Source organism: Podarcis pityusensis, assembly GCF_964106645.2.
Source record: "Podarcis pityusensis genome assembly, chromosome: 4".
In the NCBI taxonomy this organism is placed as follows: Eukaryota; Metazoa; Chordata; class Lepidosauria; order Squamata; family Lacertidae; genus Podarcis; species Podarcis pityusensis.
In genome coordinates this window covers 71,152,634-71,180,265 of record NC_138027.1, presented here as the reverse complement: position 1 = coordinate 71,180,265, position 27,632 = coordinate 71,152,634, and the positions used below count along the sequence as shown (strand labels likewise).

Below are 27,632 nucleotides of genomic sequence, written 5' to 3'. Positions count from 1 at the left end.
ATTGGGGGGGTGACCAGCATCGCTCCAGATGTTGTTGGAGTATAACTGCCATCAACCTCAACCAGCATGGCCAATGACCAGGGATGATGGGAGTTGCAGTCCAATGATATTTGGAAATTAATGGGTTAGCTGCCCTGATCTATAACCTAAATAATAGAAGCTGTTCTGCTGAGATGTTAGGCCAGTTTAGGGTATTTGAGTTTTCTCTATGTGGAATAGCTTCAAGGATGAGACCTTGTGAAGAGAATAAATCTGGCACAGCTCATCCACAAACACTGACATCAATTTGTGGAAGGAAGGCAGCTGAAAAAAATGGACTGCAACATTTATTCCTATTAGCATTTGGGACTCATATCTAAACATCTGCTCTCTTATTGGCCTTGTATTGGAAATATGGGTACTGAAAAATAATTTCTGCTAAAATATAATAAGTTAATATTTCAGAGCATAGCCCAGTTCACACTGACAATTGCGACCGTTTCTAATAAAATATGCTGGATCTCTTCTTGCTAAAATGGCAGAAATAGATCATGTATACTGTCTTGCAATTAAATTCAAAGTTAGTTCAATCTGCTATTATATCATGGGAAACTTGCCCTTAAAACTTCCCAGTTTCTGAAAAGAAAACTGCTACAGCCATCTTCACTAATGCAGCCCTCATCGAGCAATTTACAGGTGTCAGCATTTTAACTGATGAGTCACGAGCTTTCAACTTTCAGCCGAAAACATTAACATCTGATAGATGTGTAAGAAATTGCTCTCACTGTACTTGCCTCATTATTTAAAAATAGACTTGAAAAGACTCATCTCCCAATGGGGATGTATCTCATGAACTTCTGAAAGCCTTGGTATATTGCTCCCTTAAGTCCAACAATATACAGATATTTTCCATTTAATTCTTTCCGAATTATAATTATTACCCCCCTCTTTTTTCTTGTGTAATTTTAAAAGTAATAAGTATCCATGAAACCCATAAAACTAATTAACATGAAATGGAAAACAAGGGTGGATATTCAACACTGTACAATAACAAATCAGTAGTTCTGTGCAGACAGATCTAAAGCAATCTGGAAAGACATGCCCATACACCTAGCAGATCATAATACTGTATTCTCTAAGACTCATAGTCTGTGTAGATGGGTAACTGTTTTTCTGCCTGCTCCAGAGATTTACCACATCTTTCTTTCTGCAGCCAAACTGAGCATGATATCAGTTTGAAGAAACAATGTATTCTCTGTACAGTGGTACCTCAGGTTACATATGCTTCAGGTTACATACACTTCAGGTTACAGACTCCGCTAACCCAGAAATAGTGCTTCAGGTTAAGAACTTTGCTTCAGGATGAGAACAGAAATTGTGCTTCGGCAGCGCAGCGGCAGCGGGAGGCCCCATTAGCTAAAGTGGTGCTTCAGGTTAAGAACAGTTTCAGGTTAAAAACAGACCTCCAGAACGAATCAAGTACTTATCCCGAGGTACCACTGTAGTCTGCAATGATTGCTGTGGTTATTCTACCGGATGTTCGCAGTACAGTAGAATTCTTTCCAAGAAGGCAGAAACTGATGGTGAAGGAAGATTTTTTATTTATTTGTTTGTTTTCTTTTTTAGGAGAGCATGACAGCCATGCATGTAAATAGGTGTATGTGTGTGGCTGAGCTAGAACTAGGCATGGACTAGATTGTTGAACAGGGTCAGCTTATATTTGACCATTTATAAAGGTTGTCTTAAGGTTCATCCACACATTTCATCTTACAACAAAACAAAGCCCCCAAACCTAGTGGTTAAGTCAATGACGTGGTTAAGACAATGAGATATGAGCCAGAAAATGCCTTGTTTATATCTCACTCTGCAGAATGCTTGGTTGTTTTCAGCACAGCAGTTCCCACTATTAAAGGGTCAAGTCTGCTTTAAGAAATGGATCATTGGCTTGTCATTTATGGGAGAGAAGTGTCACTCCAAAGAGAAACACAACAAACAAATCTGCCCTGGTGAGGTTCTTACCCTACTTTCACTGTTTTGGATTCCACACAGTTCACTTTTTGTGGATTTCAGCCAATACATTATAAAGCACTAAACTTATATACATTGGTATTTTAAAACACTTTTATGTGGGTTACAAAGCACTAAATTTATAGCTGCCCGTGCAGGAACATGTATCCTCTTGGTGTGTGCTATAAAATAAAATAAAAACAATGATCATGAGCATTATTAAGGGCAAGTTTATGCAATAATGGCTTGCTATTAAATTATGCCTATCATTCACTCATGGCTTAGTTTCCTGGAAAAAGGCATCATCACATGATATGATTTAAGCTTGACTTGAAATATTACATGATTAAAATACAGATAAATATAAAGCTGATTTACAAGGCAGGAGCAGAGAAATGGATCTGGCTTATGAGCTGGATCCTGACCTCACACAACCCAAGGAGCATGAACACCATGAGGAAGAGAAACACACACACATGCAAAGACTGAATCACATGAGAACCACTTTTTATAATTTCATCTGATTTCCCAACGATATATGTGAACACCAGAACAGAGCCAATTGCCTGGGTTTTCCAGCTGCAGTTGCCATCATCCCCTGGCAGGTTGCTGATTGGGTGGGAAAGACTGACCTGGTCATCTCCACCATAGTCACATGGGGCATTACCATGGACAGTTCCTCCCTTGTGGCTGAGTATGTGTGTACATATGCATAGATGTGTGCATTTGGTATGAGTGACCTGCTTTTCATGACCACTCAGGTGTATTTCTCTCAGGACTATCCATGTTGTTCATGATAAACCCTGACAAATCTTGAACTTACTGTGTATTTGAGACTCATTCTTTTGCTTGTCTGTTTTACAATTCCACTCAACTTACTTGTTTGGAAAGACTAATCTCTTTTACTTGCCTGGCTGCAAAGAACTCAAGAGACTATTTGCATTTTGCTTTCCTTTTTTTGCTTATAGCCTTCAGCTGTTGATGCTGGTGAATGCTTGGTAATTTCACTTTTGCCTGCAGTTTCCCAGCTGCTTAATGTAGATATCCAAGAGAGTGCCCATGAAGCAAAGGCAGGTTAAACTTAATTGTAAAAACAATCAAATTACTCTTCACTTGCGTATCTTTCCAACAGCTGTGGTTTGAGGGTAAGAAAAGAAGCATTTCTGAGGTCAAGGCCACTGAATCATCTAGTTCAACATCTTATAAACTAAATTCCACCATACAGGTGTCTTCAGAAGGTTCAGAAACCAAACATGACAGTAACCCATTGTGTGTGTGTGTGTAGCTGAGTTAGAACTGGGCAGGGACTAGCTTGCTGAACAGAAAAAGCTCTTAGTCAAAGAATATAAGACAAGGCTGCTGGATCAGTCCAATGCTCCATCTTAGACCAGTATCTTGTTCTCAGAGGCTGACCTGATGCTTTTGGGAAACCTGCAAGCTGGACATGTGAGCAACAGCACTCTGCCTGCCTCTGGTTCCTAGCAGCTCATATGATAGTAGAATCAGAATGTACTTGGCTATTTTTTAAAGCTATCATTAAGGCCGCTCTACAAGTTTAGTCCAATAGCTTAAAAAAACAAAAAACAAAACAAAACTAGTGCAGTGGTTTGGACAATGAGCGGTGAGCCAGGAAATGCCTAGTATCGATCTCACTCTGCAAAAACCATTTAGGAGGCCTTAGGAAAATGGCTTCAGAGTACACCACTCCCATCAATCTTGGATTACACTGTCTTGATTTACAAGAATGTGGCCAGCCTTATTGAGATACTCTTTGTGAATATGTTTAGCACTTTGGAAATTTATTATAGAAGGAAAATGCTATATAATTCTCACACATCTATTATTGCTTCCAGAAAGTAGAATAAAAACAGATCTCTGGTTTCCTACAGGTGAACCATGGCATGAACATCTGTTTGTTTTTCCAATAACATTAATATAGAACTTCCAGTGGACTCCACATCTCTATTCCTTACAAGTAGATATCACTCACTGTGGGGGTTTTTTAAAATTTTTAAATTGTGCAGCACAGAAGCTGGCTGATCAGCTCAACAACCTCCCCACAGCTCCTTCATTATCTTCTCACCAGGCAGCTGGCACAGGCTTCTCAAGTGCTCTCTGAGCTAGTTCACCACTGCTTCCAGCTGGACAGAATCATCTACTTATCTTGTTGAGAACAGTCCCTGTTCCACTGGGACTTCACCCTGCCAATACTTGCAGATTCAGTCTTATTGCAGTTTGCCCGGATAGCTGTCTTTTGCCATGATTAAAGGGACATGAAACTAGTCACAGGTTTAGCAAGCAAACAAACAAAATCAAAGAGCTGCATGCATTTTAAGAAATGCTATTGAGTTAATAGGATAAACTGAAGAGACCTGCTGTAGATGCCTCATTACTGAACGAGAACGGGTGCCCTAGCCTTTTGGAGCTGAAGAGCTAACACGTAGAATTGCTTAACAGTGTCCTCAAGGAATAAAAGCTGTAATATGCAAAATTTCAAAACACAGTATTTAATACAGTGCCTCACTTTGTTTTAATTAAAACACATCCCTCTTACTATTTCTAACTAGCAGCCTTATACTTGGTGTTGCTTGGGAATTCTAAAAATAAAATAAAATCAGTGTAGTTTTTAAATTAGTGGTTAAAATGAAATGTTCTGTCTATCATCTTGGTTCAACCTGGTGCCCAGTTCTGTCCAAACATAGATTAAAAACCTGGTGTTTGATCCCAGAAACCATCATGCAAAATATGGTTACAATGCGTTAGGAGGTGTCCAATTGCATAGTGAACAAACAGTTTCCCAAATTATATAGTAGATGCAATATTGTCCATTAGGAGCAAACTGGAACTATGGGAGAACAACAAATCTTGCTTAAATTACTTGAGAGCTAGTTTGGCCATCCTCAATCAGACTTACTGAACAAAAATCTGATCACCTGTGATTGGGAGCCACTCAATCCTGGCGCTCAATACATCAGTTCAGGTTGCGTGAAGGTCCTGTTTGGCAAGGCAAGCCCTGCATTGCAGTAGGGTGAAGTGATGTGCTTCAAGAGGCAGTGCCTGAATAGTTTAGCGGGGCCATTAAAAGGGCCTTTTCGCACACTACACAGGCACAAGCTGTCTCTGCAAGTGTTTGTGTGAAGGAATGTGCAGTTCAGTTATTGCATGCACAGACTTCACCCTTCTCAAACATGACATGCAAGTCACTGCTTGGGTGTAGAGTTGAACTACTGATGTACACAGGTACATAGATTGTGCACTCCTTCAATGTTATATGTATACATCTCTAAAGCGTTGGCCCTAGCAGTGAGAAGGGGGGCATCAGTCACCCGAATGGGATGGCACAGCCCTTAACTATGCAGGTGTTAAATCCCAGTCTTCCACACCTATAACTAGTGCAAAAGAGGAAATAGAAGCAGATATACATTTCAGCATGTATTTTTAAATCCTTTGACTGAAACCCAGAATCCTTTTACCAGCTTAGAACACTGATAGTAATTCTATTACCACTGCAATAGCCATCCCTTTCTAATTCTCTAGACACAATTACTGTGCATCATGCAGAGTGAATACAAATCAGCAGAAGAAATAACCACTCCAAAAAAAGCGAAAGGAATCATGGATGGGAAAGTTCCTGCAGGGGATGCTCTTGTACTCTTTAACTTTAGCCAAACAAGTTTCAAAAAGAAAAAGAAAAGTGAAAGGAAACAAGGGGGAAATACCTATAAGAGTTCTATATATGATTTATTTTTATTTTTTTTACTTCTGCCCTTGGCAATTTATACAAAGACAATTAAAATTTTAATTAACACAGTTATCAGTATTTTTAACTGCACACAGCTAGTTGCCATTATAAAGATGGCAATCAAGAGTTATATCAAGTAAGGGGTTGATTGTGCTTCAATACGACAATAAGAGTTGTGATAAGGTTGCAAATTGCAAAGGAGCTCTCGCTCCGAAATGGAAGGATAGTTTTATTAAGCAACTTGGTCACCCTTTTCACCCAGCTGCACTGATGAATGAGCATGCTCCACAATGCAAACTCAACAGTGAACCTGAATGGAATTGCAAAGGCTAGGAATGGGAAGTGCAGCAGTAGCCTTGACCTCCTAGGAATCCGCACTCTTAACTGTTTTTGGTTAATTTATGAGGTCAAAGCATTTACCTGTACATATTCATTTATTTTGGACACTCCTAAGACATGTTTTAGCCAGATGCTCAAAATTACCGTATTTTTTGCTCTATAAGACTCACTTTTTCCCTCCTAAAAAGTAAGGGGAGATGTGTGTGCTTCTTATGGAGTGAATGCAGGCTGCGCAGCTATCACAGAAGCCAGAAGAGCTAGAGGGATTGCCGCTTTCACTGCGCAGCGATCCCTCTTGCTCTTCTGGCTTCTGAGATTCAGAATATTTTTTTTCTTGTTTTCCTCCTCCAAAAACTAGGTGCGTCTTATGGTCTGGTGCGTCTTCTAGAGTGAAAAATACGGTAGGTAGCAAAATATGAGAATGAAATGGTAAACAATGCCATTGGTTAAAAGCAAAGCCAGACAACAAGATAGAAAATCCATTTTTAAAAAGTCATTTAGGGCCTTTTCAGTAATGGCAACAAAGGCCTGACATCTACTTTGGGGACAAGAGGGTTCTTTTTCATAGATAGATAGATAGATATAGATATATCCGCTTTATATGTTTAGTTAGGACTCACAGAAGACTCACAGAAAAAATGGGAACTATTTATAACTAGATTATTCCATTCCTACTTTGGAGTGGCCTATAATATAAAAGTTGCCAGATTTTTTTGAATGAATCCAGGGACACTTTTCAACTTCAGTAGGAATGATAGGATTTTGCATAGGGACTGATTTGTAAATCTGAGGACTGTCCCCGGGAAACGGGGACATCTGGTAACCTACTACTGCTACTACTAATAATAATTTATTTATACCCTGCCCCTGTGGCTGGGTTTCCCTTGTCACTCTTGGCGGCTCCCAACAGAATTAAAAGCACAATAAAACATCAGACATTGAAAACTCCCCTAAACATGACTGCCTTCAGATGTCTTCTAAAAGTCAGATAGTTGTTTATTTCCTTGACATCCGATGGAAGGGCGTTCCACAGGGAGGGCGTCACTACTGAGAAAGCCCGCTGCCCTTGCTGCAAATACAATCCAGTATATGAAAGGTAGGGAATAAGGTTTTCAGTGGCTACTAAGCATGATCTATCTACATTAACCCTGGTTAGAGAGCTGGCAGTTTCATACATGTGGCATGTCTTTCACATATGCTGGAAGCCATCCCAAATCCGGAATTTCCACAACCTCTCCCACCCCCATTCTCATCTCCATTCTGCTCAATGCAGCACCACTGCTGATAGGAAGCCCCTGCTTCCATTTCCTCCCCCACCCCAGGGCGATGTCAAGTCACAGCCCCATAGTTTCCATGTCTCAGACAAAATGTATGGGAGTCTTATAAATGGGGATCTTTATCCCAACTGGCATCTGTACTGGATCTGAAATTATTTTACACATGTGCTGTTATTCTTTTAATCCATGCCCCCCCGTATCTCTGTGTATATAAAGAGCTATTTTAATTTTATATATGTTTCTATCAATCATTTCAGGATATATCACTGAAAATGGTTCATAAATGAAAATAATAATGGACCAAAGTCCTAAGCACACTTCAAAGGGTGAAAGCCCCATTGAACACTGTAGGAGTGACTTCAAAGTCAACATTCAAAGAGAAAAAAATCATAATATTTTGGTTAAAGCTTCACATTAAAGGAAAGGTAAAGGGACCCCTGACCAGTAGGTCCAGTCATGGCCGACTCTGGGGTTGCAGTGCTCATCTCGCTTTATTGGCCGAGGGAGCCGGCGTGAAGCTTCCAGGTCATGTGGCCAGCATGACTAAGCCGCTTCTGGCAAACCAGAGCAGTGCATGGAAACGCTGTTTGCCTTCCTGCTGGAGCGGTACCTATTTATCTACTTGCGCTTTAACGTGCTTTCGAACTGCTAGGTTGGCAGGAGCAGGGACCGAGCAATGGGAGCTCACCCCGTCACGGGGATTCGAACTGCCGACCTCCTGATCAGCAAGTCCTACACTCTGTGATTTAATCCACAGCGCCACCCGCGTCCCAAAGCTTCACATTAGATGTGTATGTAAAGTGAAATCAGGTGGAATGTATCTCAACAGCAAACATGTACCTTGCAGGTAATATAGAACATACAGAAAACAGTCCTTGGCAAGACTAGTGAAAGAGGGAAGGATGTTGCTTTCTCCAGCAGGCTCCCTGGAAACATTTTAAATGGGGAAGAGTGGCTTGTAATTTTCTGCTATGACTGTAAAAGGAAGGGAGCACGCTTGAAATTATCTCAACACATACACCAAGAAAACTCAGATCCTGTGCTAAACTAAAGCAAACGCATAAGCTGCATTAGGCAAACTTACAAAGCTGCAATCCTAAGCATACTGACGAGGAGGAAAGCTCTATTAAACGCAGTGAGACTCGCTTCCAAGATGAAATTATGTATATTGTAAGCAATTTCCTTCTGATGGGGCACATTTTGAAAATTGATTAGCTCTTTAAAAACAACCACATTTAATCATAGGGATTTTCATATACACACAAAAAAAGACTGCACTTAGATATGAAGATCATTAAAGTAAATGATTTTTCCTTCTTTTGCATTGCAGCAATGTCTATACAGAAAAAAATTAAATTTAACCCATAGACTAAAATATGCAAGTTAACCCAGTCACCTGGTCGAGAGATCAACAAATCCTCAGAAATACTGACATATATATATACTAGAAGCCTGCTGCCAATTAATTGCCCAGTTAGTTCAAATGAGGGATGGGAAAATTTCTTTTAGCTTGGCTTTCAATTTGTTTGCTTTTCTCAAGCTTTCCTAGTTAAACCTCTCTTGTTTGAAGTTGAGAGTTGTTTCAAAAAATTAATAGTAATCTGTGCTTTCCCCCTTCTCTTCCTATTTGCCATACCACCCCTGCAAAAAAAGTTGGGCTGCATATACATGATACATTTGAAGTACACGAGGCTCCTCAAAGAACCCTGGGAGTTTGTTAAGAGTGCTAGAAATTGTAGCTCTGGTAAGAGTAAATTACAGTTCCCAGGATAATTTGAGAGGCTTTAAATGGGATGCAGGTGGTGCTTTGGGTTAAACCACAGAGCCTAGGGCTTGCCAATCAGAAGATCGGTGGTTTGAATCCCTGCGGTGGGGTGAGCTCCCGTTGCTCGGTCCCAGCTCCTGCCCACCTAGCAGTTCGAAAGCATGAAGTGCAAGTAGATAAATAGGTACCGCTCTGGTGGGAAGGTAAATGGCGTTTCCGTGCACTGTTCTCATTCGCCAGAAGTGGCTTTGTCATGTTGGCCACATGACCCAGAAGCTGTCTGTGGACAAACGCTGGCTCCCTCGGCCAATAAAGCGAGATGAGCGCCGCAACCCCAGAGTTGTCCGCGACTGGACCTAATGGTCAGGGGTCCCTTTACCTTTACGTTATGTGCTTTAAATGCATGTTGTACTACCTCTTGAAATGGGAGGTAAACAGGAGCCTAGAAGATGTGCAGGTACTGGTCTTGGAGAAAGTACACAGCCACCACGACTAGTTTCAATTGATAGCCCAGTACTGGACAGTGTGTTGAGGTGATGACATCTGACATGTAGACAGCTGAGTTGCTGTTGCATACCAGGAAGGCATGGGGCAGAGGGAGGCAGGGATGGTAGCATGGTGCAAGCACACTGGCAGAGCTAGTCTGATTGTGAGTGTTACAGTCCTGGTGCCAAGCTTAGATAGCCTGAGATATAATTCTAGTTGTTGGCATAGGAAAAATCAACCCGATGCCTGATGCGTAGCCCTAAGATAATCAAGAAAGAGAGAAATGTATTGAGTTGAGAACCAGTTTGAGTGAAAACTCAGCATATTTGGGAACTGCTTTCTGAGCCTTTGACAGGGCATGACAAAGAGCAAACCTTGATGCAACTGTATAAATGATTGTGATACTGTATATGAATATTTAGGTAGTGTTTTAGAAATTGAGCATACACACACACACCTGTGAAACACTGCACCAAAGTCAGTGTGAGATGTACAATCTCACTCTTTTACAGTGTTTTATCCATGTGCTTGTGCACTTTCATAATGCACTATAGGAGAAAATGAACCAAAAGCTGTGGCAGAATGCGCGGGCTGAAGTTGGAGAATTGCTTTTACAATTCAGAAGGAATGAAACTCAGGGTTGAATGAAGCGCACAAGCATTAAAGGAATGGACTGATGGAAATCCACTCACGCCTAGATTTGTGATCCTCAGAGATAACTTTAGATGCATAGAATATTTCAGCTTCCATCAGCATGAGATATAGTAAAGTTTTTATGTACAATAGGATAACATTTCAGTGATTCCTCTTCAGCAATTCCTCTTCAGCTGATCTCCTAGAGAGAGAAAACACATTGTACTTTATGTAGTTGTTTTGATCATGGCAGTTTTGGAGGGTCCTTTCAGATTTATTTTCACATTGAACTTTGTCTTCCCTGGCAATCTAGGTTTTCTCGTTTGTTGATTTGTTTTACAATCTCTGCTGATATTCTTTATTATTTCCTGTGTGTTGAATTACTGCGTCATAAATATTTAGAATGTGGCCATACTCGGTAAAGCAATCTTTGCATTGCTTTTGTTTAGGCTCTTATTTTTACCCAAGAGCTAAAATATTTAGCTCATAAGAAGCACTGCTTGCTGATTTAATGATAGTACAATAATTTGTGTCACCAAATGCTGCCTGTTTTTTTTAAATTCATGTCCCTTTAGCTTTTGTTTCTCCCTGTATTCTGAGGTATGTTTGTGTGTGTGTTTAAAAACATGCTACCAAGGCCAAATCTCCTTTCTATTTTGTGCCTCATTTCAATTGATGTTCACGACCTGTCTTTCCTTACAGGGTGTGTGTTGATTGCATGAGTTTATCAAAGCATCCCTGCTGCTTAATGTAATAATAGCTTTGATATGAAATTATTGAGAGATCAACTATAATAGCTCAGACTCCAGGTTAAATGCTATAATTATTCTCTTCGCAGTGTTTTCCTCTCATGTTTTGAAAATCCCTGTGAGCATATTGTATGATTCTTTTTAATGTCCTATATAGTAGAGAATACATCTTCAATGCTGGCTTCCAAGCAAGAGCAAAGAGAAGAGGGTAAGACAAAAAGGGCTTCTGGCCACATTCTAATCCCTTCTTTTAATGCAACTTCTTTGGTAGATAAAGGGCAAGACTTCTGGCAGGTTTCATTATTAGGTCTTTGCCATTTCTAGCTCTATTGTTTCAGAATTGGAATGGGATGCTTTGTTTATCTTAGAAGAATGTAAGCCATCCAAAGGGAAGTTCATTAACAGTGCCCTCTAAATGACTCATTCTGTTCAACTGTTGAACTTGCTCCAAGAAAAGCCACAATCAGAAGACTCTGCAGTGGTGTTTGGCAAATAGTGGCAGTTGAAGATGCAGATTCTTTTCATAGCATCTATCAAAGAGAGACAATGATGAGAACTACACTAAAGACAATTTGTATCCACCAGCTGCAGTGTTGCACCTGAAATTTTGGCTTGGTTTTAGGGAAACAAAGTCCACTCCTTGCTTAGGGACAAGGGAGAAATGCATTTAGTTTGCATTTTTATTGTAATGCAAACTTCCCAGATTTCCACTTCCTGAACCAATATGTGAACTGAAATTTTCCCTGGGAAATCCCTATTTTTCTGAATGTTGTGATGCAGTTCTCCAACTAAATAAGGCATACAAAGATGGGAATATTAGTGAAATAATGTACAAAACACACATTCTGTTAAAGAATATTGCTTGCAAAAATGCTTATACCAGACAAAATTGTGCACACAATGTGCATATTAAGAGAAATGTGCATGAAAGTAAATATGAATTTTTGAGTGGACATTTTTTGGTGAGATTGCAGTGGGTTGAGCTGAATTTAAAATTGGGAAAACAGAAATTGGCAGATTTGTCCATCCCTGTCCCTTGCATTGCCAAAACCCTCTCCACCCCCTTTACCTTAATGTTCATTTCTTTGGGAGCTATTCCTAGATCTCAAGTAACATAAGAAACAGTCCTGAAGAATAACAACAGATTTGAGGTATATGCAATCCAGCTTATTATGACAGTGGATCCAAGTATGTGGCATTCAGTGATGCAGAAGCAAGACACCTGACGATCTTACCCTGCCACAAATTCTGCTTAGTCATTGACACAGATGCAAGACAGCTCTTTATTTCTGGATTTTTTGCATATGTTTGCAATTTTTGAAGTTTGAAGTGGGGTTTGAATACACTCTGAAGGCAGTTTGTGGATACTTTTTTTTCAAGTAAAGGTTTTGAAAAGCAATTGAAGAACTGGAAAGTGAAGGAACTGAATGCTTAACTAGATGAGACACCTTTTGCACAATGGCAGTTGGGACCCAAGCACAATCAGTTTTAATCTTTTGCTTCTTGCTTCAATCCAATAGGAGTCTATCTGTTATTAGACGAAAACTTCTATATGGTGCAAATGGCAGCTTTTCTTCCAACAAAAATAGCAGGTAAGGAGGACCTAATCCATCTCAGAATTACAGCAGCAAGCAAAAGTGTTAAAGTCTCAAAGGCCAGGATCCTCAACATCTTCTATTTACTTTTGAAAAGCCATTCAAACAGCTGCTAATTGCATAGACTTCAGCCCCCCTAACTTAGCCCTGGAATGCATAGCATTATTGATTTCAGCTCGAGATTTTTTTAAATTAATGACCCATATTTTCAAAGTAGGTTTTAGCTGCTTAAGATGATGTAAGGTTCATTCAGTTTAAGGCTCACATTCATTTCCCCCGCATAAAAGAAGCATAGATATAGATATAGATAGATATACATATAGATAATATTATGTCTTTTATGGGGGGGCGATGAATGTGAGCCTTAAATCAAATGACCCTTACATCATTCTTCCATTTCCTGATCTTTCTAGAGCAGGGATGAGGAGCCTGTTGCCCTCTGGATGTTGCTGTATGATAACTCCCATCATCTCTTACCATTGATCATGTTGGCTGGAGCTAATGCAAATTGGAGTCCAATGAGATATGGAAGGCCCATTCTCGCTGATTCCCCACTCCTGTTCTAGAGAGTGCGTCAGATGTATTGCATCCAGGCTGCTGTCTTGGAGATCTCTTAGAAAATTGATTTTCATTATGTTAAGGGGGCCAGGTGTTGAAAAATATATTAAAACAAAATATCCTTATTTAGTATAACAATTGTGGAAGATTGCTGGAGAAATAATATCAAGTTGTATCCAGTGTCACAGGCCTGATTGGGTAGCGCAGTTTACAGGGGGAGGAGACAATGGCAAATTTCTGTTGTGCAAGCAGAATCCATTCCACACACAGAGAGACCTAGAAGCATAGCAAATGTAGTTTCCAATTGCTTCTTGGTTCAATGCATATCCCAGTGTTCCTAGTAGCAATAGATTTTCCCAAGCATCTAATGACTGATAAGGCCTTCAGACTGAGACCTTCACAATACAGTGGTACCTCAGGTTAAGAACTTAATTCGTTCTGGAGGTCTGTTCTTAACCTGCAACTGTTCTTAACCTGAGGTGCCACTTTAGCTAATGGGGCCTCCCGCTGCCACCGCACCGCCAGTGCACGATATCTGTTCTCATCCTGAAGCAAAGTTCTTAACCCAAGGTACTATTTCTGGGTTAGTGAAGTCTGTAACCTGAAGCGTCTGTAACCCGAGGTACCACTGTACAGAAATCTCCCCTGCTCTTTTCCTTCCTCAAAAGGGTGAGTTTGGAAAAGAGAAGAATGGTGACGTGGAGAGATAGGAAGGCTCTAATTTGTTCAGGGCCCAATTCAGAAGGGATTTGGATGATGGACCCTTTAGTCTACTTATTTAAATCCTCTCAAACTCAGACCAGCACCTTCACAAATTTCAGTATTTCCCCTCTAATATTGTTATGAGTTTGTGAGTGCCAGACCCCTTCAATCCCTGGATCCAGCAAGTGTTAAAATATAACCCAGGTTTGCTTCCTTATGAGGTAATCACCTGGGTGATGGGCCATTATGAGGACAAAGGAAAGGAGACTCTGTGTGAGATGGCAAATGGGTGACTTGCAGAAGCACAAAGGCAGTTTGGAGCAGAGTTTTGGGGGCTGTGTTGTGAACTAGAATAAAAGTAGCAAGCTGGAGAGAGTGTCAGAGTTTGGTTTCTGTTTGACTCCAAGGCTGTGACTATGGGAGAAGACTTCTTTGGGGAGTTGATGCTGTGAACCCTTCCATTGCAGGCTCAGGTTGTATATATGCATAAATAAGCCATATATCATGAAGACACCACAGTCTCCACTGTGCCTAATTCACAAAAGGAAATATGAGCCCCAGGTAAGTAGAATCTCACACAGCTCAAAGATTGGGATGTGTGGAACAATATGTTTCCAGTGTTCAGATGGCCCTGAAAGTCAGGTGCTCAGACCTACCGTATTTTTCGCTCTATAACACGCAGATTTTTTCTCCTGAAAAGGAAGGGGAAATGTCTGTGCGTGTTATGGAGCGAATGTGTGGTCCCTGGAGCCGAAAAATCAGACAAAAATCAAATCGGGCTTCACGATTGCTGAAACGGAACAAAGAGCAGGGAAAGCCCCTCCCCTCCAGGCAAGCAGAGGGGAAAAGAGGAAGCAGCTGCTTTCCTGCATTCTGCCTCAGGGTCTTACTGCCCACCCGCTCTGTTTCGTTGCTGTGTTTGCTGAAACGGAACAAAGAGCAGGGAAAGCCCCTCCCCTCCAGGCAAGCAGAGGGGAAAAGAGGAAGTGGTTGCTTTCCTGCATTCTGCCTCAGGGTCTTACTGCCCACCCGCTCTGTTTCGTTGCTGTGTTTGCTGAAACGGAACAAAGAGCAGGGAAAGCCCCTCCCCTCCAGGCAAGCAGAGGGGAAAGCAGAGTGTCTGCTTTCCTCTTTGTGCTTCGGAGGGAACAATGTTTGTGAAGGGAAGAGAGATTACAGGTTCAGCTTAAAATTCTGATTTGACTTCCTGCTTTTTGTTTTTGGGGACACACAGCATTCAAATATGCTTTCTTCAATTTAAAAGGATGAAATCCTTAAACAGTGTTTTGCCTGTAAATTCATGCGATCTGGAAGATTACAGTGTCTGTACCTCTTAAGGGATGGCAAAGCTTAGGTTTCGCTGCTAAATAGTTCTTAATGCAGTTAAAATGGTTTCTTCTGTCAAGGCAATTAAAAAAAAAAAAAATATCAGGCAGCCGGAAAACATGCAGATGGGAGAGAGAGAGAGAGAGAGAGAGAGCGAGAGAGCGCTGGCTGGCTTGTGTGGGTGGGTGGGGGGGAACTTTTGCCTTCCTTTCCTCACGTTATAGCCCTCTCCTGCATTCTTAGCCTTCTGTGTTTTTCCTTCCCTCCCCACTTAAAATGTGGTTACAAAGCATGGATCCACATGGATCCTCAGGATCTTTGCATTGGGTCACCCCAAATTCACCATCAGAGCACACAGCATGTCCATGGCTACAGCCTGCCCCCCCCAAAATCACGCACCCACTGTTGCCTGGGGCTGCAATGGTGCAAAAACGTGGTTACAAAGCATGGATCCACATGGATCCTCAGGATCTTTGCATTGGGTCAGCCAAAATTCACCATCAGAGCACATAGCATGTCCATGGCTACAGCCTGCCCCCCCAAAATCACGCACCCACTGTTGCCTGGGGCTGCAATGGTGCAAAAACGTGGTTACAAAGCATGGATCCACAGGGATTCTCAGGATTTTTGCATTGGGTCACCCCAAATTCACCATCAGATCACATGTCTGTGGCCACAGCATGAAGCACAAAAATGATACGTCCACTGTTTCATTCAGAATATTTTTTCCCTTGTTTTCCTCCTCTAAAAACGATGTGCGTGTTATGGTCAGGTGCGTGTTATAGAGCGAAAAATACGGTAATTCCATCCAACTACACATCCACATGCTTTGAAATAAATGTCCATGCTAATTTAAAAATCATTCCTACTAACATTGCTCCTGCCACTGATGCAGAATTCTAAGGACAAGCACAATTATGAAAATATGTATTAAACCTCCTTTATTAATGACTTCTAATACGTATTCTTCCAGCAAGGACCTGTTCACTATGTATGTTGTTTAGTCATGATTATAAGCACTAATTATCATTCCCCCAGATGTTTTTTTTTTTTGTCCTTTGTCAGTAAAATTGAATACAATGTATAATTTTGAAGTGCTGAATTTTTAAAGTAAGAAATGGTAATTAGGAAATGTGAGAAATTAATTCATGTTGTTTATAATTAAAGTAAAAAATGTTAACTTGTATAATGCAGTCTAACCTGCTTGTTCACAAACAGAACAATAATGTTGGCAACTGATATGTAGATACAACAAATGCATTATACTAATTTCTAAAGTACTTTACTTTTATTTTGATAGAACATTAGAACATCTCAGCCCAGATAGACTTACTTGGAAATAATTTTATGATTTTTGGTTTATGCAGTCCTCAGCACACACCTTTGTGAGAATCTCATTATACAAAATACGGGAGACTGAAATGGATTGCCGATATTCCTTCTGGCATTCCTTCTGTGCTTTTAATTGTTGCACGACAAGCAGAAATTTAGCAGGCAGCACTTTCTGGCACAGAAAGGTAGAATCCTGCTAAACGTAAGCTGTTTCAGAAAAATCTGAGGCCCCTATTATCCAATGGCCTGCATTCTTAAAGCCTGGAGAAGAGATGATTAAGAGGCAATATGATAGCTATTTTCAACTATTTGGAGAGCTCTCAAAAAACACATTTGCTCTGTGTTCTAAATGATAAGACATGAGTCAAGAGCAGGGGTCAGCAAACTTTTTCAGCAGGGGGCCGATCAACTATCCCTCAGACCTTGTGGGGGGCCAGACTATATGGGGGGGGGGATGAACGAATTCCTTTGCCCCACAAATAACCCAGAGATGCATTTTAAATAAAAAGCACACATTCTACTCATGTAAAAACACACTGATTCCTGGACCGTCCGCGGGCTGGGTTTAGAAGGTGATTGGGCCGGATCTGGCGCCCAGGCCTTAGTTTGCCCACCCATGGTTCAAATGACAAATACAAACAAACCAAAATTTCGGTTAAATATTAGGAGGGACTTTCTGTTTGAAGTCTGCCTCAGAAGGTGGTGGATTCTCCTTTGTTGGAGATCTTTAAGCAGAGGCTGGATGGACACCTATCAGGGATGCTGCAGCAGTGGATATCTTGCATTTGCATAGGGTTGAACTGGGTGACTTTTAAGGTCCCTTCAGACCCCATAATTCTAGAGGAAACACTCTACACTTGAGCTGTCACTTCATATTGTACATACAGCATGAATCCTTTTCTGGATGACAATGGATACTCCTGCCATCATGCACTCTGGAATTTATTTTCCCCAGTTCACTGGTGCCCGTAGAACCCCTGAGAACTATGTATCACACCCAATGGCTAATATCAGTCTGCCTACCTACCTGCCGGGCAGCCAGCCTGCCTGCCTTCCGCTCTTTGATATTTATTTGACAGATAGCAATACAATGCAACATATTATACTGAATATATAATGCAAACATACGTTTAAAAACCAGCACAGAACATCTAAATTTATTTTCTTTGAATGTCCACGCAGTCAATTTATGTTGGTCAGTAACATTCTAAGAATCTGCAGTAACATGCAATCAATTCCAGGCTAATCGATATAATACAGTCTGCTGCTGAAATGATTTGTGATCTGATAAATACAGTCTAGCATTCTGGTTAGGCTTTTAGCCCAGAGGTATTGAGTTCCTTCTTAGTTGCTACATCACTTATTTTAGCATACAGAGTGCCTGATTTTTAAGCTGTTTACTCAGAGATTTAGGTACAGTTGAATATCTTTTATGTTTTTTCCACTGTAGTTTTCTAAAACTTAATTTAAAGTATATGGATTTATATGATGAGCTGTGTGGAACCCTACACAGAGACAGGATGGTGTACTCAGCATGTTCCATGAAATCTATCTTCAACCTACTGGGGCTCAGGAGTTTATATTGGTGCATTACTATATGTTTAGAGGGAATCTTTTAATGATAATTAAATTTGACTTACATGCTGAAGACATGCTGAAGAAATACTGTTATCGTTAATCCTACCATGGGTTTTGCTCGTCTATTAAATTCGTTTTAGGATTCTTGATTACAATATCAATGTGGGGAGGAAGGGGAGAGATAGGGAATGTGGCCAACATTTTAAAGTGTGGTTCATTATCAGCATATAGATGGAGTGAGAACATCTCCACATCCTGAGTCAGCAGGAAACGATAATTTAAGGAAGATAACGTGTCAAAATGTGTCTCTTGGCCTTTTTTTACACCAGATTTATGGAGCAACCATAATCCACGATAAAAAGTCACATCCATGCCAAGTAATATAGAGGATAATTCTAAGTGCCCAGTAGAGTATGTGCAATTATCTTTCAAACTGAATCAGTGCAATGTTGGGACAGCCTGTAACACAGAGATGTCAATCCATTGCACTGATTAGATTTACACACCACATTCATTTTATCTGTAGTTTGCCCCCCAAAAGAGGGGTCAGGAAGGGAAGAAGGTAGACATGACACATTTCAATCTTTTGTATGTGGGGGGCAGGGGTGATCATCAAAGAAATGAATAGTCATGTTCTTCTATTGCATAGGGACCTTCAATAGCTTGTTTCCTTACAAGAGAGAGAGAGAGAGCGAGAGAGAGAGAGGGAAATAGGGGGTTGTATGCAGCTTCAGAAAATTATATTGTGATGGTTGAAATGTTGAGGGTTGCATCCAATTATCTTCTACTCATAGAACATTCATTAAAGTTAACAAACCTAAGTTAGCTATGTCTATTAATTATTCTGTGTGTAACTAACATTTCAATCAATGCTGATGGTTTGACAGAACAAGTTTTTGATAAGTTAGTTTTTTCCCTTTTGAATGTAATGCCCCTCAGCAATGGTCTAAAATAAGGATTTCATAATGCAGCAGGTCAATAAAATTTATCCCAAAGCCCAACATCTATAATCATATATTTCTTTAAGATCAGTTCACAGTTCATGTCAGAATTTCCATGACATATAGCTCATGATAGGCAATGCACATAATTTGTGACTGATTGTGGCTTCCTAGGGCATGCATTGTACATTGCAACCACTTTCTAACAGTGTTAAGTGCCAATATGTTGGAAGCTATGGTCATAAGTGTACTTCATAGTGCAATCCTATATGTTTCTACACAGAAGTAGGCCCCACTGAGCTTACTGCCGGATAAGTGAACTTTGAATCCATGTTCTTGGTTTGAGTAGAGCTGTAGGATCAACATTATACATAAAAAGCACACCTGCAGTTCATGTACAGTAGCAGCCTCCATCGAGGAATGTCATCATGTATGAAGCAGCTTGTCACAGTTGGTCTCTATGGCGTGATTCCTTACTTCAGGTTCTGCCTGGTGGATTCTTACTTCCCCATTGAGCCAAGGACCTTTCTCATCACAGGGTCTCCCTTCAGCAGGCAGCCCCTGTTGATACTTTTCTATTTCTCTGGTTCCTCGCTGCATCTGCAGTCCCTGAGTTTCTTCTGAACCTGCCCTTGAGGCTTTTTCTATAAGAAATCATCCCCCACCGCGCACCTTTCTTCTGTGAGTTGCGAGATCTTGAAAAACCCTTTCTCCTTTTTGCCTAATCTCCATTCTGTGGTGCTTCTCCTGCCTCACTTTCTCACTCACAATGGCCACCATTTTTTGAGCTGTGAGATGCGTGAGAGTTGTGGTGACCCACTTTTGGCCCAGACCTGTTTCTGTCTGGCCAGGCTGAAAGCAGGATGCCACAGAGGCCAGCACAAAGCACCCTGCTCAGTTCCTCACACGACTCTTCTCAAGATGACCCCATATTTCTCATTTGAGTTGCAGTGGCTAAATCCCTATGGCTGTTTTAGCTTTTGATCTTCCTCCCCTCTTTTGAGTTGTTTGAGCGTAATTACTTTAAGTAGGTAGGGGTTCCCCCCTCCTTGCACTTCATATATTAATATCATTAATCATTAGCACCTTTAAATTCACTCTGCATTGCTTTAATAAATGTTAAATTATGAATGTGGACAAAGAAATTACACCTAGGTGATTTTAAAGCACAGCCAGGAAAATAATAGAGTCTCTAGTGAGCTTTCGAGAAATGAGATTAGTCTTGGAGATATGTACCTAAAAGATGGGTTATTAATGAAGTATGGATGAAAGCCAGAAATGGCCAGGAAATATTCATAATGTTTTGTCTGAGTGGCTAAAGCATCGTCACATATCTCATTCTCTCCTTTCTTCATATTAGGGAAAGGTACTTTTCAAAAAAGTGCATATTAGGCAAATTCACTTTTAAATGTGTATATTTTAAGAGAACTTTGCGTTAAAATGCTGAAGAATTTCCATGAGGATTTAAACTTGCATGCACACACACACACACACACACTGATGGTGAAATATGAAGACCTTAACTTAGGACCGGGAAAAAATGAGAAAATGAGAGAAACTGAAATTGACAGATTTGTACAATGCATTCTTCGTGTTATTATTACTAACATATGCATTTGTATGCACACTTAACTCCAGTATATATGTTTGTGTACATCTAACTTTGCCATAGAACTGCACTGCAAAATTTGGAGAAGTGCAAATTTGCAGAGAAAGCTGTGTTTCAGTTCACATTTTGCTTCACCAGGTGCAAATTTGGTAGGTTCACCATGAAATGTGAATGGAAAAAATATATATTTTCCCCGTCCTTACCCGCACCCCAGTAAAAGTGGGTGACCGTCCTTTAGCAATATACTGGAGATGAAAAGCCAAAAACACATAGCCAGCCACACTTAAAACACAGCCTGCGAAAGCCTTTCCTCACATATTTGCCATGCCTTCCTTACTGCAAGCACAGCCCCATCTGTTAATAAGCAGGCATTAGCGGAAAGCTGAAAGTTAAACAGTCATTCTGAGTTAAACAAATTCACAGCGTTTCAATGTTTGATTCACAATGCGAATGTCAGTCCTTGGCTGCGGCTTCATCTCCTTAATGTTTTGTTTTAAATTGAAATTGATCCTCTTTGTTCAAAGATTGTAATTTGAAACACCTTACAAGCAATTAGCCTGCAATGAATCTATTTTCAAAATGTGCCCAGCCTAGGCAATATTTATTAACGTGCGCTCTCTCTGGCCCCTTGTTATCGCAGGCGACAGATGATGCAACCCTAACTGTAGCTCAGCGGCACATTGCATGAAGCATTGGAGGTCTGATAACACATTAAACTCTACCATTAGGGGGGCCTTCTTCCTCTTCAGCGTTTCTGCCGGCTCTGCTGAGAAAATTGTTAGTGGCTGGCTGCATTTCCCCCTTCTACTTTTGCACTCCATTGTGCTCATTATGTCACACAGGGCTTAAAACTCCTAACTGCTCAGACTGGCTCATGAGGGTAGCTGATTTATTACACAGTCTCTCCCTCCCCTGAACAATTATTCACAGATGGGTAAGTCCATTACGGGAGGGGAGGGGCTGAGAACATGCCGCTATTTTTAAAGTAGGGTATCATTTCTCAGCGTGAGAAACGTCCCAACAAAAGAAAATGCCATTATAAATCTTACATTTCATTTGTCATTATAAATCTTACATTTCATTTCAATCACGCTCTTGACTAATAACAGGGGCTATTTTGCAGCCACTGTGTTATTAGGGATGTTTATATCATTTAGAAGGCTTGCTGTCGGGAGCCATAGCTAAGGATCAATTCTTTCAAAATACACACACACCGCACAAGAAAGTGTCCTGATGATTTTAAAGTATTTTTAAACACTGTCATTATACCCTTTCATAAATCAAACATTGAGAGGGGGTGATCAGAGAACACACCAATCTTTGACTGCCTGCCTGCCTTGCCTTGCCTTGCCTTGCCATTTCTCCCTTTGGGGTATGGCGAGAAATAGCCAGCTAGGAAGGTATCCTTTATCCTTCCCATAAATATCAGCTAAGAAAGGGATGAGTGACTTCTGGATGAAAGCCACAACACAAAAGCCATATGTTATTCTCTCTTCAGATTAATCACCTGCTTTGTGGGGAAAGGCCTTAGAAGGCTGTTCTTGGAATAAGAACACTTCTAATACATCAAGTCAGGACATTGTTTAAATGAAAAGGGGGGATGAAAGCATTTTCTCAAAGACATCTCTCCCCAAACCTCATGCTTTATTTTTTAGGACTGATTTGGTGCATCTGGGGTCTAATACTCAAGCTTGCTTCGGACAGTGGTTAAAAATAATTAAATTGATATTTACATGTGGTTAATATTTTTGGATGGGTGTTATCTCTCTTCCTTCCCTCATATTATGAAATCCAAGCGATTTCCAGTGTGGTTAATTTGTGATTTCCTCATGAGAAAATCAGGGTGTTAGAATTCCGGCTCCGTTATTGCAGTCATGGGATTTTTGTCTATCACATGAAGGTATATGTTTTGACTCCACAGAGTGGGAAGTGACGGAGACAGGATGTTTGTGTTACTGTGTTCTGTGAAGTGGGACTATTTTCCTTTGTTCTTTTTCTCTCTGCTGTCTGATGCTAGAGAGAGAGGGAGCCATGTTGCAGTGCTCTGTGTGTGTTTATATGTAAATAAAGTAGATTAGCCAAAATGCTGAGTTGCTGAGGTCTGTTACGCAAGCTGCGAAGACTCTCTGGATCCCTAAGTGTGTTGGTGTCTGTTGGCATCCGTCGCTGTGATGTTTGGGCAGAAGCTCCCATACTAATGACCAGGAGGGAGAGAACATGTCAGTTGGGCATGTGTCTCTGCCAGGGTCCTACTCGAGTGTAGGGCAAGCTCGTGACACAGGGTACTCACTATTTTAAAAAATGGGGTTGGAGTGATATTATCATGTCACTGTTGGGTTTACACCAACTTTGTGAATTATCTGACAGTGGCTCCTGCTACCAGTGTTGCTGCTGCTTACTTGGGATTGGGGTGAGTCTGGACAATGCAGTTGCGCTGATGACAGTGCCAAATTGGTGGTAGCACTCCTGCTGATGCAACCATGTGGCTCCAACATTATTGGTGTTCTGCCCCATCTCAATCCAGGTAATCAACCACAAAGTTGCTAGGGTTGCTTTGCAGCTCAGCCCCATCACATGTGCCTCAACCAGGTATGAAAGATTCTGTCAATTTTGGTTCTCTCGGTTTCTCATTTCCCACCCTTAATTTCAGTACTTCACAATTCTTCACGAAAGTTCATTTTAGCATGAATTTCGCCTACTAAAAGCATTTTGCTGTGAACTTTTGACTAATGTACATTCTGGTCCTGCTTTACAAACGTTCACTATGTGGAAATTCACTCATCCGAACATGGGGAATTAGTACTCAAACCTTGCCATACACATTGCAGAGTCAGATATGCAAATAAATAGCAGTTTTTACTTCCTTGTTTGCCTTTTACTAGTTCGTTGAGGAACAAAGGAAGGAAGGGAAGGGGAGTGATCAAACAAATCAGATAGATTTTCCTCTGGCTTTTTTTTTGTTTTGTTTGTTTTGGAGGGTTAAAATTCCATGGCTGGAAATTTTTCCATAGGAAACAATGGAAATTGTAGACTCATTATGCAAACCCTTGCCTAACGAACAATTTCCAGGGAAAGTGTTGTGATGGTAAGTGGGACTTGCATGTACATATTTTTGCAAGCAATTTCCCCTAATATAATGTATGTTTGTATTTTGACCCCCACTGATATATTTGTTTGTATGCACACTTTTCTGCAATTTTTGCATTTTTGTAGACATTGGTTGTATAACAGCATCACAAAATTCAGAAAAGTGTGAATTTTGAAGGATGGTTGTGTTTCAGTTCCCATATTGATTTAGAAAATGTGAATTACGTAGGCTCACCTTTAAATGCAAACTGAATCAATTTCCCCCCATCCCTATCCACCGCTGTTATCAGACTATTTAAAATATTTAATTTCCCACTTTAAATCTCTGGTACATATATTTTGCTGCAGGAGACTAACACGGTTACTCCTCTTGATATAATTATAGATGTTCTTAACTGCATGTACTTATATTTCTCTCAACAATGTTGTATCTTCATTGAGACCCAGTTTAAATAAATAGAAACGAATCTGGAAGTAGTTCAGAGTCATTGTGATATAGTGGTTAATGTATCAGACTAGGACTTGGAAGTCTACTGTTCAAATCCTAATTCAGTCACAATGCTTACAGGGTGACCTTGGGCCAGTCACCAACTCTCAGCTGGGCCGACCTCATAGGATTGTTGTGAGGATAATACAGAGAGGGTGAAACCCCTTTGAGCTGCTTGGAGAAAAGGGAGGATACACAGAAGGGGGGAACCTATATATATATATATATATATATATATATATATAGCATGCCATGTTGGTGCTGGAAGCAAAGCTGAAGATAAAAATCAAGTAGGCTTGTGTTCTGTGCATTTTCTCAAATAAACCTACGCAAACACATATTTCACTCCTCAGTCCTATCCGCCCTTCGTAGCTTTCTTTCCATGCATTTCACTGTGTAGGTTTTATCTCACCCTTCATGAATAGAAATACTCAACCTCCAAATTCAAGTGTAATCCATCTGTGAAAGAAAGATTCCAAACCTAGAACAGTTGCCAACATTTTTTTTCCCTAATCTGCCAGCCTCTCCAAGTATAGCATCATTCATTCATAGTGGAGCGAGAGCTTCAGCTGTTTCACTTAGTTGCCTTGCTCAGATAAATTTATACAGATGACTGAGGCAGAAAATTCTACATGCCCCAGTACACAGGCAGCTCTCATGAACACACACATGGCTCTCTCAGAATTTAATTCCTGTTGAGCACCCAGAAAGTTCACAACCCTTGAAATATAACTGAGAGCTCCTGTTCTTGGTGGTATGTGGGGGGGGGGGGAATCACCTGTGGAAAACATAAAGGAAGAAAAGGACCAGGAATTGAATTAGGACACAATCCTCATGGAAGGTATGCATAAGATGTTTTAAAGTTCCAGTGAAATCAGGTTGTTGCCACTGATGTCATTACACATCTTAGTTAAACTGATAATCTCTCCGTTTAACACGACTATTGCTTAAATTTGTTTTGGGAAATAAGTGTCCTCTGATTTTTCTGCTCATATGTAATTCCACTGCAAATTATTTCCACCCAGTTTTAGCAGCAAAAATAGCAGGGTGGGGGGATGAGGAATGCACTGGGTTAAAATAGGCGACAACACTTTGGGGATAATTTTAACGATCTACAATGAACAAAGGAGCTAATTCATTAAACATCAACCAATCACTGTCCCAGTGTGGGTTCCTAAGGGACCCACCCCATATCTTTAGATCTTTTGGGAAAGATTGCTTGGTTTGGGACCCCAGAGTTGCTATTGCCGTACATAAAGCCCTTTCTACCAAGATTCTAATGTATTGGGAAATTTCTGTGTGGGAAAATCTGGATAAGCCAAACAAGTGAAGGCCTTATCCCAATCATAAGCTTTCTGGTGTTGGTGTCCCTTCTCCTTATGGTCATGTCCCAAAGGACTCACCATTTCCCCATGTCTTCTCTCTCCCCATCTAGCACTGAGCCTGATGCTACTACTGCCCATCATCAGTTGCCTCTACCCATCACAGCCTGTCTGCACCCTAAGATCTACATCCACTTTCGTGCTGCGTACATTTAAATTTGATTTTGGGTTGGGAAGAATTCCAACAGAGTCATTTTTCCAGATAAACTCATTCCCTCTGTTTACACCTGTTGGCCTGTCTTTCACACCTGTTGGCCCCTCCACTCTCCAGTCTGTCAGTTTCCTTAAGCTTGGGGGCATAGGATTTGCTCTTGGAAAGCACTTAGATTGAAGCGTGTTGGTGAAATTGTTCCTTCTGATTACATGCTAGATTTGTCAGTTGTGAAGGAGCTCCCTGCCTCCCCCCATTCCTAACATTAGTGATTTCCTTAAGGAAGAGACATATGTTTCAATATTGCAAATCTGCCCTTCCACCCAGATTGCATAGATGCCAGAAGGCTTTTTAGAGATCCCTGTTTTGATTTGTGAATGATCGTACATACCCTGCTTTGCTTCCTCAAAGCCCAGAATCACCCCAAAACACCTTGCTTCTCCTTGAGGATTCATCCAAATCTGATGCACACCCCTGGTATGTATAATTAGGTGTCCACAGGTACATCTATGGTATACTTAAGAAGGCAATCTCATAAATGTCCATTCAGAAGCAAGTCCCATTGAGTTTTTGCAGGAAAATGAGCACAGGACAGCAGCCTGTGTAGTCAATTGTAGTCAATGAGTTTATTTTTTTGTGAGAGCATGTTGCATTATGTGTGTTTTTGTTGGTTCCTGCATTTAAAAAAAATCAAATTCCATGAAATAAGAAAATAAATGTTCGTTCTATCATCCTTCCTTGAAATAGTCTACAAGCCATAGGAAACTTCAGTGTGTGTGTGTGTGTGTGTGTGTGTGTGTGTATCACTAAAGTGCCTACGCCAGATCAATAATTAAATCTATATATGGTCATAAATTTTAATTGGAATTGAAACTCTGGGTAGGTTTCCCAGAACTGATAATGAGTTCATTGCTTATGAGATCCCTAGTTTACCTCTTGGCTGTCATGTAACTTTCCAATAAATTACATCTTGATAATCAGATCAAGTATATATATATATATGGCAATCAAAATAATCTTTTCTTCCAGCAGTAAAGGAATAGCTCTGAATCTCAGCTGCTTTCCTAGACACAAACACTGATGGATGGAAAAAGAAGAAGAGACAAGTGCACTGAAATGATTTCCAAAGTGTGGGTTGGATTCTAATAAAACCAAGAACAACAACTGTGGCGAGAAAGAGATAGATGTTCAGCTTAATAGCATGATTTCAGTATCTGACGTTTAACCAATTATTGTTGGACTATCCACCATGATAGCTTCAATTCCTGAAAGGTACAATTGTAAGGAGAATGAAAAACTGGTTACAGGACACATTTTGAAATTGCGGCTTTAGGAAGAGTTGTATCTCTGAACTATAGAGTATCAATGTACAAGTAAGTGGGGGAAATGATTGGGCCTTGTAACTGCCATTAGACTTGCATGCAGAAGAGTTATTTTAGAAAAAATGAAATAAAATAACCAACCCAAATGCAGCACATTACAGCTCAACCCTATGTGTGTCTACTCATTTCTGATGATTTAGGGTTCCTTCCTGGTAATACAGCCTTCATTTCTGTATTATGTGTCATCTAAATAGGGATGCTTATACTGTTTCCCCTTCGTTTTCTAGTTGGTTAATCATCATTATTCTCAAGGCTTTTTTTCCCCAGCCGGAACTCACAGGAACCCAGTTCTGGCACCTGTCAGGTGGGCGCCATTGCCATTATAAGACAATAAGGGAAGCGTTCATGGTGAGTGCTAGAAAAATAGCCCTGATGATAATACTAATATTAATACATCCCACATGCCAATCAGCTCTCTGTACTACTCAGCCAGCCCTAACAGAAAAGTATAGCTGTATGGCAAAAGAGATCCCTCTGACGTGCTTCTAAGCAGAAAAAACATGTAACTGATCTGACTGCTGGAAA

The 27,632-nt window shown here is 40.6% G+C and overlaps 1 long non-coding RNA gene across 1 annotated transcript; it reads left to right on the top strand.

Moving 5' to 3' along the window:
• Positions 1–11,046: 11,046 nt before the first annotated feature.
• LOC308476064 lies at positions 11,047–26,889 on the top strand. Its single transcript, XR_013985671.1, has 4 exons — positions 11,047–11,185; positions 12,498–12,569; positions 14,300–14,393; positions 26,758–26,889. It is a non-coding gene; the product is annotated as an uncharacterized lncRNA (long non-coding RNA).
• Positions 26,890–27,632: the final 743 nt, after the last annotated feature.